Source organism: Podarcis raffonei, chromosome 5 (assembly GCF_027172205.1).
Source record: "Podarcis raffonei isolate rPodRaf1 chromosome 5, rPodRaf1.pri, whole genome shotgun sequence".
Taxonomy (NCBI): domain Eukaryota; kingdom Metazoa; phylum Chordata; class Lepidosauria; order Squamata; family Lacertidae; genus Podarcis; species Podarcis raffonei.
The window spans coordinates 47,863,208-47,876,021 of NC_070606.1; the positions used below are offsets into that span (position 1 = coordinate 47,863,208).

Genomic DNA, 12,814 nt, shown 5'->3' on the forward strand with positions numbered 1-12,814 from the left:
CAACCTGCCTGCACCCGAAGCAGCCTCTTCTTTAGTGAAGGCGCCTGGATCCCACGCACAAAATAAGTAGCAATTGTGCAGTTGCTGTCAGCAAGAGAAGACTGTCTTGTTCTGTGACGTGCATTTGCTCTCTGCCTCTTAAGGCACCCAGTGAGTTAACTTGGCCTTGTGATATCATTTTTCAGAGTTGCAAAGTCTCTGCTTCTTTGTAAGAATGCCACCCACATGACAGAGGAGAGCTGTCAAGCTGCAACATGCAGGAGCTACTTCGACACACCTATTCAAGCACCACTTTGTCTGCCCTCGTAGTGCCTCGTGCTCCTCAAGCCTCTGCGTACTGAATGGAGAAACAGAGACCAGGTAAAGTGACATTTATTTTTGAACTGTACTTAAATGGGCTCTGCGCTGCTGTGTACTAAGGTCCCCAGGCAGAGCCTCTTGATTGGACATTTCTATCAGGATGGAAACAGCTGCTGGCCACAGTATGCTGCTGCCTGCCTTTGTATTTTGACTCTGCTCTCGATGTAAAATTGCTTCTGCTGCTGCTTATTTGATTTTGTTTACCAAAGCGTGAGTCATGCAGGGACCATGTGGATGCCTTACTGAGCTGGCTAGGCAGGATGCAGAGGAAATGATCTTGCGGTTGGCTTACAGTGGTTTGGACTGAGAACCAGAGACTCCCTAGTTCTCATCATGCCTTGCTTTGTGCTTCTTGTTGAATATGTCATTCTTCTAAAGCAGTGGTGAGCATCCCTTCTCATTCAGGCATCTCTCCCTATCCAGGCAAGCAAGAAGCAGCATTGCATAGGTAAAAAATCCAGATAGGCAAGGGGAGCATTTGGTCTTCAAGCTGTTGCTGGACTACAACTCCCATCATCCCTCACCATTGGCCATGCTGGTTGGGGCTGATGAGAGTTGGAACCCAATAACAGCTGAGCAGCTACAGATTCCCTATTCCTGTGCTATGACCTGCTTCTCTGTATCTCATAACGTGATGTGAGGAAATATGGATGGGTATCCCAAGGGATTTGGGAGATTCTGCAAGGCAAAACCAGTTCAGGTAACATTAGGCCAGTGGTTGCCAACCTGCTATGCTCCAAAGGCTAGCCATCTAATTTGACTCAGGAGTCATGGAGTTGATATGACCTTTTAAAGTCTTGGCTCACATAAATCTTTCCTTGCTGATGAGAATGTTAAGTTAAAATGAAACATGCTTCTTTTATGAGACGGTATTTCCTGCCTTGCAACTTAACATTTCTCACAGAGCTTATTACAGTGGGCTTGTTGTTCGCTGACTAGACTGAACACAGGTATAAGCTGTCTCTGTGCATGTACAGGTGTTTGTGAGAAAGGCTGTCCATTGGTTGATTAGTATAGCTCAGTTGCCGTGTAAATAAGTGCACAGGTACATAGAGTGTACACTCACTGACTGTAACCTGCAGTGTTGTATCCGTGTTTATGTTCAGGTTTTCCAAAAAAATGGAACAGGTGTTAAAACACATGAATTACATGGGGATGGTATTCCAGGGTTAACCACCAGCATCTGCAGTAGCAGAGCTTGGAGATATTTTTACCTGATACCAGTGCTTTTTTTCTGGGGGGATGCAGGGGGACACATACCCCTAAACATTTTGTGAATCTAATGGGAGAAGAAACTAAAAAAAAAACAACTTTTAGTTTCTTCTCTAGCACTGTGAATCGCCAGTTTCGTTGCTACCCCTGATGGCGGCCTCATTTCCTGTCACAGTGTTTCCTGAGTCTCAGACGGAAGCGAACGTTTAATGTGTGAAGCAGTGTGGAATGTGGATGTGTGGTGTTTTACTGATGAAAGTTTGGCCTCATTGAGGGGCAGTATTTCAAAATGAGTAATGCATGTTCTTTGTACTTTTGTCCATTTACTGTATTTATTTTCCCCGATTTGAACTATAAAATGTTGATTTTCTTGAATCAAAATGAGAGTACCCTTAAAAAAATTTTAAAGAAAAAAAGCACTGCCTTATACCATGGGGACTTGTTTCCACTCTGAGGTGACTAAACTCGAATCATCTAAATCATCTAAGTACAACCAATATAATTAAGGCTCTGGTAACCTCTGGCTTTTGAGTACAGTGGTACCTCAGGTTATGAACTTAATTTGTTCTGGAGGTCCGTTCTTAACCTGAAACTGTTCTTAACCGGAGGCACGCTTTTGCTAATGGGGCCTCCTGCTGCCGCAGCCGCGCAACTTCCGCTCACATCCCAGGGCAAAGTTCGCTACCAGGAGCCCCTATTTCTGGGCTAGCGGAGCTTGTAACCCAAAGCGTGCGCAAGGAGCGTACGTAACCCAAGGTTCCACTGTGCTGTAGTGTATTGGTTGTGGGGCGGCCTTTGAAGACTTTTAGAAACTGTAGTTCAAAATACAGCTACCACGTTCTTGACTGAGATCTTGACCATCTGGTAGGAATATATTTTACCACTGGTTTCTGGTCCATATGTGAGCTTCATGAATGTTTAGGGAATAGGATTTGAACTCATATCACTCCTGCTCCAAACCACTTCCTAATTGGTTTTCTATTGTGATCTAAAGGCCTTTGGTCTGATTTCTGTGTCCATTTTTGTTTTCTCCTTCTGAAATACAGACCTTTTGTTTGCTACCCAGTCTTTCCTATGAGGAGAAGTTCCAACATTTGGGGCTTTTAATTTCAAGAAAATGTGAATAATAAGTGACACAATAAAAGTGTATAAAAAGGATGACTGGCGTGGAAAAGTGGCTAGAGAAAGGGCTTTCCCCTCTTTCTCGTAACAAGAGAGCTCATGGTTATCCAATGAATCTGAATGTTGGAAGATTCAGGGCAGATAAAAGAAAGTACTTCTTCACACTGTGCATAATTATGGAAGTCACTCACACAAGAGACAGGGATGACCAGAAACTTGGATAGTTTTGAAAGAGGGTTGGACAAATTCATGGTGGATAAGGCTATCCTTATCCTTAAGAGCCATCATGGCTAAGCTCTGCCTCCTTAGGTGGAGGCTGTATGCTTCTGAATATCAATTGCTGGAAACGGCAAGAGGAAAGAATGCTGTTCTGCTCAAATCCTGCTTGTGGGCAGAGTAGACGGGCCACTGGCCTGATCCAGCAGGCTCTTCCTAGGTTTATCTTACCGTGTTTTTTAATGGTTATGTTAATTATATGGTATGCTTTTATTTTAAGTTGCTGATGTTATCTGCCTGGAAAGCTTCACTTTGGAACGGAGGGGTGGGATGAAAAAATACTGAAAGAAATAGTGTGGCTGAGGTGATTAACAATGTTGATTAATAAGGCTTAAGGGAAATCATGAGGCTTAGAGGTTCCCCCTCACAGGGCTGCAATTTCTGGCCCTCTTAAACTACAGTACCCAGGATTCCTTGGGAAGAAGTCACAGCCTTTAAATGTGTGTTGGATGCACTTTAAATATATGATGTGGATATACAGGGACTATACGCCTTGGAGAGAACTTCCCTCCAAGCATTTCACTTGAAGAAAAGACATCTTGGCCCACTGGTGACTGGAAAGCTCACCGTACCGAGCCAAGAACAGAAGGGTCAGATGGCTGAGGCAACCTTTAGCGAAGACTTGTAATGCATTGTTTCCTCTGAGACTCCCTGAGCCTTTATTGCTCCTTTAAAATGGAATTTGCAGCCCTGAAAGGCAGAGGGATTTATTTTATTGTGAACATATTTTCCTACTGAAAATGGTCCATATGTTTAAGTATTTGATGAATGCTGCAGTACTTAATAATACTATTTACTACAAATATAGATAGATAGGGAGTAAGCAGGCAGTGTGTGTGTGTGTGTGTGTGTGTGTGTGTGTGTGTGTGTAGCATCCACACGCAAGCTTTCCAGTGTCCAGATGTTCATGCTCATTGTGATTCCTCCCATGTAAACATTTCCCCTGCAGACAAGCAACCTCTTAACGGTGACAGGAAGCAATGAATTGTTGTTGCTGCTAATTGTGAACTTCATTGGTTCTTGGGAGAAGATTTGAAGATTTGGGGTAGAGAATAAGGCTAAAACAAGGAAAGCCATTAAATGGACGCTTTTCTGATGGTAAAATCTATAAGTGATACAAATTACTTAGGAAAGTACTTTTGAGTGGATTGTAATTCTGCCACCACCAGAGCCATGAGTGGGCAGTCAAAAGTCTGAGATGAAGCGCCATCTATTTCCTTTTGTCTCGTGTGATGGGTTTGCAGGGGGCAAGGATCCCCTACCATTTCTGTGTTCTAGTATCCCCATAATTTATGAAATTAGGAAATGGTGGGGTTTGATCAATGGATTTAGCAAGGCCTAAAATTTTTTAAGTCAAGCCAGCTTCCTCAGGAGTTTGGTTAGAGAGGTGCTGTCAAAGAGCAAAGGCAGGTGATGACAAAGTCATTGCCCTGACAAAAGGTGAGACATTCAGCATCAGAAAAGAAAGGAGAAGGCTACCAGGGTTACACAGGGTGAGATGTCACTGCCTTTGAAATTAAGGTTGCCAGGGTGACAGGGGATGGATGCTGGAAGCAGAAGCGGAGGAGTTTTCTTGCAATGACTGTTGGGAAGAAGCAGGTGGAAGTAGGCAGAACTCCATGCAGGGACTGAAGGGCAGCAGCCATACTGGCTGGTTGGAGCAGGCTGTTACAGAGAGATGGGGCTTAGGATGCCTCTGAATCCAATGCTGGGCTGCTAGGAAAGGACGAGCCCCCCCCCCCCGGATTTAAATGCTGTGAACTCTCTCTACGCTAAAACAGGTTGTAGATATGTGCTGTCAAAGAACAAAGGCAGGTGATGACAAAGTCATTATCCTGACAAACCATATTTGTCAATCATATTTACCCTGATAAACCATATTTCATAAAGATGACAGTCCCCACTGTGTCTTGATTTTCCAACAGAAACACAATCCTAGTTAAGTACCAAGACCACTGGAATTTTGCTACTGCTCGGCAGGGATTGGGCTGGCCTGTAACACCTTTACCCCATTTGGTAGAGTATGCCTTACTGAAAGGGTCCCTTCCAGACATTACCATACTGCCAGGTCTACAATGCTATCTTGCAGATTTCATTATCCTTAACCATATCTCCTCTTGAATACCAGTTAGCTATTTGCATGCGTGTCAAGTTTTCCTTGACGATTGCTTTGACCTAGCAATTAGCATCAATTTTGCTGGTCTCCACATTTGCAAATCTGACATTCTCGCATTGAACTGAGAGCAACCCTTGGGGTGGGGAAGCATTTCATATAGATCCTAACTACTTATCAAGATAAATCACGCAGTGGAATGCCCCTCATAACAGATCAAGAATAGGGATCTTGCTCCCAGACCATTGCCTAAGGCATATGATCCTGTCCATGAGTCCAACAGGATTGCTGCAAATACTGCCTTTAAACCACCAAGCCTCTTGGGCTTGCCAATCGTAATTACAGCAGTTTGAATCCATGTGATGGAGTGAGCTCCTGTTGCCCTGTCCCAGCTCCTGCCAGCCTAGCAGTTCAAAAGCATACCAGTGCGAGTAGATAAATGGGTACTGCTATGGTGGGAAGGTAAATGGAGTTTCTGTGCACCTTGTCTTCTGTCACGGTGTCCCGTTGTGCCAGAAGCAGTTTAGTCTTGCTGGCCACATAACCCAGAAAGTTTTCTGGGGACAAACACCTGTTCCTTTGGCCTGAAAGTGGAGATGAGCACCACACCCCATAGTCAAATTTGACTGGACTTAACCTTTACCTACTGTGAATAACTTTATTTAAGTTTGATATAAATGTTGTGCTCACTTCTATTTTGTACAACTATATTTTAGTACATTTATTTATACATCAAGACTGACCATGAAAAGGAGGCAGTTGATTTTGACAGAGGTGGAATCTACACACATATAAAAAACATTCTGAAAATGCCTTTTTAAAATGCTTTTTAAAAAATATATTGAATTTCCATAAATTCACCATAGCCATCTAGTACCACATTGTATATTGCACTTGAAACACACTTAAAACATTTTATTTGCAGCTGTATAGCTGAGTCCTGAGTGAGTTGCCTGTTGCAGCTTTTATTAATGGTGGTACTGATTGAAAGCCCACCTGAGCCATAAGTTATCAAACTTAATTGGGCTATGTCTGTAAAGTACAAGCCTCTGAGTTGACTGCTTTATACCAAATTGGCAAATAAGTTGTTTTTTGCATTGTTAGTGTTGTTAGCGGCATTCCAGTTTCTCCCCCATTTCATTGCTTGTTTCATTAACCAGCAAAGAAATTGCCCCGCTAAATACTAAATTCTCTGGCTCTCCTTCATTCCTGATGTGATTTAAATGAATTACCAAGTACATTATAACTATTAATCTGTAAAGTTTTATAGGCATGAACATTAAAATTTTGGCTTATGATTTGTTTGAAGGAGAGCCAAAGTAGGAGTTGCCTATGGAACTATCCAAAAACAGTGTTCTGGATGACGACAATGACGTTTTACCCACCCTTCACCCTAAGGTCCCTGGGCGAGTTTCCACATTAACACACAACATTAAAAACAGTTTTTTTAAAAAAAACTTACACTCACAAAAATAATGTTTGTCCTTAAAATATACACCTCAAGTGTCAAAAACCAGTGCAAAGAGATGTGTCTTCAACATTTGCCAGAAACAGTGTAATGAAGGTGTCAGAAGTACCAGGGTGCTTTATGGAATTAAGACAATATGAATAAGAACATAAACATTTGATTTTTGAAAATCAAGAATGCATTCATTAAAAGCAGCAGAAAATTTCAATCAAGGGAGCAATTCTAATTTTTTGGGGGAGGCAGATTTGAGGTTGTTGGATGCTGTGGGCTTCCTTCTCTGCTGGTGGCAAGGGAGGTTCATGGGAGAAGCAGTAGAGGCTGGTCCATGCAGGCAAATGAGGTGCTGCCCCACCAGTCTGTCCTTAACCAGCACCTACCTGCCTGGCTTCTAACAACCAGTTGAGGTGGTAGCACTGGCTTCTCCTCCTCCTCCTCCTATAAGTGTTCCCCTTGTAGAACCTGTGGGGAGGAGGATGGGGACAAAACTAGAATCAGTTGGCTTTGCCTGTCACTGGCCATCTACTGTTAGAAGCCTCCTGTTGCAGCAGCAGAAAGCTCCACCGCCATAGCTGAACTGCCAAATGTTCATCTCTGTTTTATATAGTTGGACATTTTAGCAAGTGAGGAATAAGTGGAGTGGCTCTGCCAGTTTCTTGGAAATATTGGATTAGCCTTTATTAGAGTGAGGATCAGTAAAGTTGTTTTGGAAATGTGCTGATGAGTGGACCCTTCTGGCTTTCCTGCTGAGAGGAATCTCAAAGGGGTTATTTATTTTACCCATGGCATGCATGGGATAGATTAAGTCACTTAATTCTATTGGAGAGCTGGCTTTACTCCAAAGACAAGGAAGATGTGGGTTTTATTAGTCTCTGGTTTGAGATTCTACTGTTTAAAAATGGTTTAGTGGATCTGATTTCTGTATCTTAGTATTATCAATGGCCATTGTTTGTCTGTGAAATAAGAGCACCCAAGTTTGCTCAGTGACATCAGGAGGATTTCAGCACAGCCTAAATGTAAGGTGAGGCTAGGGGGGTGGGAAGCTGAATATATCTCTAAAGAATTTTCAACTGCTGGTCTGATCATGTACTCCGTTTGGTTTAAGCTCCATCAAACTCTTTGAGACAAAAGTGTGGCTAGCTGTACTTAGGAACTGCAACTTGGGTTTCTAACCCTTGAAATTGGTTTAAATCATTGGTAATTTAAGTACTTCTAAGGTAGCATTCATAAAAGCGGGGCAGAATTTCAAGGGACCACTGTGAACAAAACATGCTGGAACATTTGGTTTGTGCATGGGTGTTCTTGCAGAACTCTAGTAACCTAAATGATTATTGGTACTAGCATTAGCGTTAGCTGGACCACATTGAATTATATTGTGATGGCACACATTTAAATTGAGGTAGGTGATTAGCTGTGGGAGGAGCTTATCAGAGCTTGCAGTTTGAGCCATCTTTTAGATTTAGGGGAGCTAGTCTCAAACGTTTGTTGGGGGAGACCTAGGTTTTTTGGGGGGGATTTATTTGCCCTGTCTTCACGCTTTTTATGATGGAGGACCGCTGTAGTCACCCCCAACGACACATTCTCAAGATGGAGGGTGAGGGAACAGCTGCAGTCGCCTGTGGTTCCTGCGCAATGTTTGCCATCTTGCCAAAGGTTGCAGGCAGCTTTACCTGCAGCAATTGCATGTTGATTGCCCTCTTAAAAGACAAAGTCCAGCAACTGGAGGAACGTGTAGCTACGCTCCAAAGAATTAGAGAGCTGGAGCTCTTCTTGGAAGCAACAGAGCACACCGTCTCCACCAAGGAGGAGACAGGGGACTCCCCTGAGAAGGAGGCTAGTTCACCAACACAGGAGCCAGATATATGGAGAAACCTGACTCAAAGAAGTAGGAGGCCCAGGGTTCGCTCTGATTGTTTAGAAATACGCAATCGCTTTGAGGTCCTTTCCCCTAGCATGGAAGATGAAGAGCAGACTCCATTTGAGGATCTCTCCCTCATTACAGTCGATCAGGTATATGAAGACGAGCAGCAAAGGCAGTCCTCAGGGAATGTCCAGGCGACCTTGGAATGGACAGCTCACGGAAGAACCCCGACCAGACCTAAGAGGAGGCGTGTAGTGGTGATAGGGGATTCCCTACTGAGGGGAACAGAAGCAGTGATCTGTGGGCCTGACAAGATGTCTCGGGAAGTGTGCTGTCTCCCCGGGGCTAAGATCCAAGATGTAACTGAACGACTGCAAAGAATCATAAAACCCACTGACAAATACCCCTTCCTCTTGGTTCATGTGGGAACCAATGACACTGCAAGCAATAGCCTCCAGAAGATCAAAAGAGACTACGAGGCTCTGGGCAGGAAATTGAAGCAATTAAATGCACAAATTGTCATCTCATCTGTCCTCCCAGTGGCCGACGACGTGGCCCAGGGAGAGAGGGGAAAATAGTGGAAGTGAACAACTGGCTTCGCAAATGGTGTAAACAGGAACGGTTTGGATTCTTAGATCACAGAATGCAGTTTCTTGAAGATGGACTTCTGGCAAGCGATGGGCTGCACCTCACAACGGTTGGGAGGAATGTTTTTGCAAAAAATCTCAGAAACCTCATCAGGAGGGCTTTAAACTGACTAATGTGGGGGAGGGAGACAGTGCTCCTGAAGGTAGGAGTCTATCAATTGATGAAGATGATCATCCAAATGTCATAGACCGAATGGAGCAAACAGCACGCAGACCTAGTGGTGGGAGGAAAAAATCCTTAAATAAGAGACATGGGGGAATGATTAATGGACTTCAATGTCTGTACACTAATGCGCAAAGCATGGGAAATAAACAAGATGAGCTTGAGCTCTTGGTACAGCAAACTAAATATGACATAATAGGAATCACTGAAACCTGGTGGGATAAGTCCCACGATTGGAATGTAATAATGGAGGGATACAATCTATTTCAGAGAAACAGACCAGACAAGAAAGGAGGAGGAGTGGCGTTATATGTCAGGGATGTGTATACCTGTGAAGAGATCCAAGATTTAGAACCTCAAAGCCAAAGTGAGAGCATTTGGGTCAAAATTAAGGGAGAGAAGAATAACAGTGACCTCATTGTGGGAGTTTACTATAGATCCCCAAGCCAAACGGAGGACATAGATGATGCCTTCCTGGAACAGATGGCCAAGCATGCAAAAGGAAGGGAGATAGTAGTAATGGGGGACTTCAATTACCCGGATATTTGTTGGATGTCAAACTCAGCCAAGAGCATAAGGTCAAACAGATTCCTCACTGGCCTTGCAGACAACTTCATTGTCCAGAAAGTGGGAGAAGCAACAAGAGGAACAGCCATTTTAGATCTGGTCCTAACCAATGTTGATGACCTGGTTAGTGGGGTAGAAGTGGAAGGATCATTAGGCGCGAGTGATCATGCTCTTCTGAAGTTTACTATACAGCGGAAAGGAGCAGCCAAGCATACTAGGACTCAATTTCTCGACTTTAAGAAAGCCGACTTCATAAAACTTAGGGAAGTGCTGGGTGAGATCCCATGGACAGTAATACTAAAAGGAAAGGGAGTTCATGATGGCTGGGAGTTTGTTAAGAGGGAGATAGTAAAAGCACAACTTCAGGCAATACCAATGAGACGGAAACATGGAAGGTGCCTAAAGAAGCCAGGGTGGCTATCTAAAGAACTTTTAACTGAGTTAAGATTAAAAAAGGATGTGTACAAAAAATGGAAAAGGGGGGAAACCACCAAAGAGGAATTCAAACAAATAGCCAGCACGTGTAGACACAAAGTCAGAAAAGCTAAAGCACAGAATGAACTCAGGCTTGCTAGAGAGGTTAAAAGCAACAAAAAAGGCTTTTATGGGTATGTTCGTAGCAAAAGGAAGAACAAAGAAACAGTGGGGTCACTCAGAGGAGAAGATGGTGAAATGCAAACAGGGGACACAGAAAGGGCTGAACTCCTCAATGCCTTCTTTGCCTCAATCTTCTCTGATAAAGAAAACAATGCCCGACCTGAAGAATTTGGAGCAAAGGATTCAGCAGAGGAAACACAGCCCAGAATAACTAAGGAGATAGTACAAGAATACTTGGCTAGTCTAGATGTATTCAAGTCTCCAGGGTCAGATGAACTGCATCCAAGAGTATTAAGAGAACTGGCAGATGTGATTTCAGAACCACTGGCAGTCATCTTTAAGAATTCCTGGAGAACAGGCGAAGTCCTGGCAGACTGGAAGAGGGCAAATGTTGTCCCTATTTTCAAAAAGGGGAAAAGAGAGGACCCAAATAATTACCGCCCAGTCAGTCTGACATCAATACCAGGGAAGATTCTGGAGCAGATCATTAAGCAAACAGTCTGTGAGCACCTAGAAAGGAATGCTGTGATCACCAATAGTCAGCATGGATTTCTGAAAAATAAGTCATGTCAGACTAACCTGATCTCGTTTTTTGACAGAATTACAAGCCTGGTAGATGAAGGGAACGCAGTGGGTGTAGCCTACCTTGATTTCAGCAAGGCATTTGACAAGGTGCCCCATGATATTCTTGTAAAGAAGCTGGTAAAATGCGGTCTTGACTATGCTACCACTCAATGGATTTGTAACTGGCTGACTGACCGAACCCAAAGGGTGCTCATCAATGGTTCCTCTTCATCCTGGAGAAGAGTGACTAGTGGGGTGCCACAGGGTTCTGTCTTGGGCCCGGTCTTATTCAACATCTTTATCAACGACTTGGATGATGGACTCAAGGGCATCCTGATCAAATTTGCAGATGACACCAAACTGGGAGGGGTGGCTAACACCCCAGAGGACAGGATCACACTTCAAAACGACCTTGACAGATTAGAGAACTGGGCCAAAACAAACAAGATGAATTTTAACAGGGAGAAATGTAAAGTATTGCACTTGGGCAAAAAAAATGAGAGGCACAAATACAAGATGGGTGACACCTGGCTTGAGAGCAGTACATGTGAAAAGGATCTAGGAGTCTTGGTTGACCACAAACTTGACATGAGCCAACAGTGTGACGCGGCAGCTAAAAAAGCCAATGCAATTCTGGGCTGCATCAATAGGAGTATAGCATCTAGATCAAGGGAAGTAATAGTGCCACTGTATTCTGCTCTGGTCAGACCTCACCTGGAGTACTGTGTCCAGTTCTGGGCACCACAGTTCAAGAAGGACACTGACAAACTGGAACGTGTCCAGAGGAGGGCAACCAAAATGGTCAAAGGCCTGGAAACGATGCCTTATGAGGAACGGCTAAGGGAGCTGGGCATGTTTAGCCTGGAGAAAAGGAGGTTAAGGGGTGATATGATAGCCATGTTCAAATATATAAAAGGATGTCACATAGAGGAGGGAGAAAGGTTGTTTTCTGCTGCTCCAGAGAAGCGGACACGGAGCAATGGATCCAAACTACAAGAAAGAAGATTCCACCTAAACATTAGGAAGAACTTCCTGACAGTAAGAGCTGTTCGACAGTGGAATTTGCTGCCAAGGAGTGTTGTGGAGTCTCCTTCTTTGGAGGTCTTTAAGCAAAGGCTTGACAACCATATGTCAGGAGTGCTCTGATGGTGTTTCCTGCTTGGCAGGGGGTTGGACTCGATGGCCCTTGTGGTCTCTTCCAACTCTATGATTCTATGATTCTATGATTCTAAATTCTGCAGCCTGCTCTATATGGTCCTCTCTAAGTTTTAATTAAGACTCAAATCACAAACCTTCAGATTCTGCCATTTTGGATATTTTCCAATGCTATCTGGCCTTTGGTGTCTGCATAGGCTGCTCAGGCAGTTTCTGGCAAGATATGTGATACAGACACCTTGTTGAAGCTAAGCAGGTCTGGGTCTGGACAGTGCCTGGAGGACTGACTACCAGGTGACTTTCCCCCCAAGCAAACTCCCTTGAGTTCTATGATGGAAGAAAGGTGAGATATAAATAATTGTTTTTTAATCATATAGAAATAGTGGGGAGTAGTGAACATGGTTCAAAGCAGGAGTTATTTTCCTGCTACTGTCCCTGCCATGCAGCCCATTATCTGGCCTTATTGTTTGTGCATAATTTAACCATGATTGAGCTTCAATATATCTTTGTCCTCACTTGAGGAGGGGTGTTAGATGCTCAGCCAGCCATTGCTGCTTCACCTGAGGGGCAAGAATCCTGGAATGAAATCAATGCAAATAATAAATGACTGAATGAGCTACACTTTACATGTAGCTCCTCCTTGGGCTTCCCTTCCATGCAGCTAGCTGCTGGCTACCCGGGGCAGCATGGAGAGAAAGTGGCGGTCCCACTG

The 12,814-nt window shown here is 43.8% G+C and overlaps 1 protein-coding gene across 1 annotated transcript in view; it reads left to right on the top strand.

Moving 5' to 3' along the window:
* The first annotated feature begins 238 nt into the window (after positions 1-238).
* The window catches only part of FGFR2 (fibroblast growth factor receptor 2), a 145,622-nt gene continuing 133,046 nt past the window's right edge, over positions 239-12,814 (top strand). Inside the window, exon 1 of the mRNA XM_053389026.1 lies at positions 239-360. The gene's annotated coding sequence lies outside the window, so the exon portion shown is untranslated. The remainder of the gene's footprint in view (positions 361-12,814) is intronic.